Raw genomic sequence first — 3369 nt, 5'->3', positions numbered from 1 at the left:
TCTTGGACACAGTGACAAGTGCACACGGTGTTTCGTAGCTCCGCATAATTACAGGTAATTGATAAATTTTTTCTTTCGTATAACCTCTTCCTACATATCAATCGATAGCCAAACGCACGATTTTCATGAGGCCGCGTTCGCAAATCAGGGCATTATCGCGTTTAAAAGATATTCGCGAAAATAAAATCAGCCTCTCGTAGATCCGTCGGAGCTTTCAATTTTCCTGTTTTATTTTCTCAATATCTTGATACTTCTCTCGCTTTTTAATGATCCTCTGATCGATAATTTTGCGTTAATAGTCGTGATCGAATGATATTCTGTATTAAATTCGATTTTCTTATACGATCGTATACACACACATACGCACAAACATAGAGGTATACGATCGTATATATACGCACACATGTACGTGTTCAATTATATGTATAAATAGAATAAGATAATCGCTATATATATTATATATAAACATCTATAGATATACAACATACACCATCTCCGTATATTCCCTACACATATACGTAACACTTTTAATCTTGTGCTATGCTAATATGATCTTATATTTTTCAGATATCTAAGAATTTCACGAACTACAATATAGAATATCCATACCAGTATATACCAGTTTATACATCTCTTCGATGCGTACAAGTAAGTTTATCTTATTTTAATACATATTTTCACAAAATTTTCCGACCGATATCGAAACAAAAACGGTCGAGCGTCGAACTCTCCTTCAAGGACAGAAGAGAGATCTTTATTACTATACAATATTTGGACGAGTAGTAATACGAAAGTACTAATTAATTTCGTTTTAATAACACATTTTATTACACAACTATTTTATTCTAACCTTATCACGATTATTTTGATATTACAGAAATTTTATTATTTCGTAGAATGATATAGGAATTCGTTTAACTTTTTAGGTTATTCGTCATCGAATTTACTCCTGCAGCTATTATTTTATTTTAGAATTATTACATATTATAACACATATAAGATAATATTATAATACATATAAGAATTTATTACATTTTTATTAACAATTGGGTCTCTGTATTGAGTTTATATCTTCAAATACAAAACAAGCAATATCTAATAAATGGCTGCAAACTTTGGTACATTTCAAAAATACTTAGCTTTTAATAATTTAAATTTTCATAATATATTAAATTCTGTTTATAAGATACTCATTATGATGTTTAGATAATATATTTTTTAATGTGTTACCTTCAGAAATGATTTATAAGAAATTTTTTATTCTTTTTTGTTTTATAATCTACTGTATGTTTTTAGTTCTTATAAAGTATTAGAGTCAGTGTTGGTAGATATTCTTCATCATCTTAGATTCATCTCTTCAGGATGCTTATTGTGCAAAGAATCGACAAAAACTCCAGTTAATAATAAATTTCTTTTTTAAACATTTCGTTAATAATGCGAAAAATCTTTTATTACATTAATGATACTAATAACTTTGTTTTTTTTTTCCCCCTTTATTTCAGATCATCATTACGATTCTGACCTTGACCATGGATGTGTTTATTTAAAGTAGTTTGGATTTTGCGATTTAAATTTTAGTAATATGTGCACTTAAATTAATTGAGAACAAAGTAGTCAGTTATACAGACAAGGTTTGTTCGTATAAAGTATTAATTTTCTTCTCAAGCAATTGCACTGATTGTTCGCGTATTAGAGTCAGTGCATCATTGAAGATGATCAAGAAATTAATATTTCTATGGAATAATATTGGTAAGTTAATTTATAAATTTGATATCTAATAATTTCATAGTTATTCTATTGCAATAAATTCCATAAAAATTTGTTTACAATCTTTTTACAGATAACCATTATGATCGTGCCTTACCAATTTACAACGAGATTGAGTCACTTTATTTTCAACTTACTTCAATATCAACTTATTTCATTTTCATCTTCCTATGGATCATCCTTTCTCAAATTGGAGTTACGTTGCGAACAAGTGTTTTAGATCAATTGCAGAACTTCTTACTTCACAATGCGTAGAACATAGAATAAGTTAATCAATTTTTAGATTAGGATTTTCAGCAATTAATATATTAATTCTCGTTTTTCTTCCTGTTTCTTCTCTATTTTTTGTTTCAGGATAGTTTTAGAGTTATGTTATATTTATCGGTTTTCTTTTATGCTTTAGAATCAGGAATGGTTTTAGTTCTTTGATATTAACAATAGTTGTCAAATGCGTTCCATAGTGTGGTTGGTTAGGGCACGAAGCAAAGAAGAGGCTATATGCCGAAGAAACGGGGGCCCCCCAAATTTTGGCTCAAGAAGGTAAGTATTAGATTATTCTTATTTTCGAAGGTTCCTCAGAACTCTTCGAAAATGGCTCTTAGTCATATTTTAATTTTATCATGTTGTTACTCAAAATACTCTTATATGGTAGTAATGTAGATTTGAAATGATACTGAAGAACTGTACTGAAACAGTACTGAAACGGTATAGGGACGTTACTAAAACGTTACTGAAACGGTATTAAAAAGGAATATTAGTGAAAATAAAACTGGTGACTGCATATTGTGTCTTTTCTTTTTTTGTATTTTTTGGCATTATTTCCTTACAGATTTTCCTTTTCTATCCTAAATATGTGGTTATAGAATATTTGCGATGCATTCCGATTATTTCTATATTCGGATATCGCATTTATAAAAATTTTATATTTTCGATTATTAGATCGAGAAATTACGTTTATTTCAGACGACATTAATCAAGGTGGCGTTAACTACGTACAGGATGAGAATCTTTTTACCGTGGAAGTCAACGTTGTTAAGTCATGACAGAAGTCGTGTCGTTCTTCTCTTAATTACGAATAATTAGTATTTATTTTTTAAGATACATTATCTTCCAGCATATCACTCGATTCCTAAAAATGTGTTTTTCATTGTGCATTGTTCGTAAATTGTGACAATAGTACTGAAAAAGAAATATTAATGAAAATAAAAGTGGTGATTGCATATTACGTCTTTTTTTTTTCGTATTTTTTGGCATTATTTCTCTCTAGATTTTATTTTTCTCTCCTAATTATGTGGTTATAGAAAATTTGTGATGTATTTCGACGGTTCATATAATTTTATATCGTATTTATAAAAATTTTATATTTTCGATTATTAGATCGAGAAATTGTTCATTAATTGACTAGTGACGTATCTGCGCATGCGCGGCGCGTTTGCGTAATTGTCTTATCGGTAGATGTAACGCCATTTTGTGTTCGGTGGTTGACGGATACACACGGAAGCCGTATCGTCCTCGTTAATTTCAGGTAATTAATATATTTTTCTACTGTACATTGTCTTTCTATGTATCAATCGATTGTCAAAAACGCGATTTCCACGCGTG

The 3369-nt window shown here is 29.5% G+C and overlaps 1 long non-coding RNA gene across 1 annotated transcript; it reads left to right on the top strand.

The window, feature by feature from the left end:
• The first annotated feature begins 1 nt into the window (after position 1).
• On the top strand, positions 2-2875 carry LOC122634794. Its single transcript, XR_006328470.1, has 5 exons — positions 2-54; positions 568-648; positions 1503-1749; positions 1841-2307; positions 2731-2875. It is a non-coding gene; the product is annotated as an uncharacterized LOC122634794 (long non-coding RNA).
• The last annotated feature ends 494 nt before the right edge of the window (positions 2876-3369 follow it).

The sequence above is a fragment of the Vespula pensylvanica genome, chromosome 16, assembly GCF_014466175.1.
Source record: "Vespula pensylvanica isolate Volc-1 chromosome 16, ASM1446617v1, whole genome shotgun sequence".
NCBI lineage: Eukaryota > Metazoa > Arthropoda > Insecta > Hymenoptera > Vespidae > Vespula > Vespula pensylvanica.
Note: the sequence above shows the minus strand (reverse complement) of the source record. Positions and strands in the feature narration are given on the sequence as shown.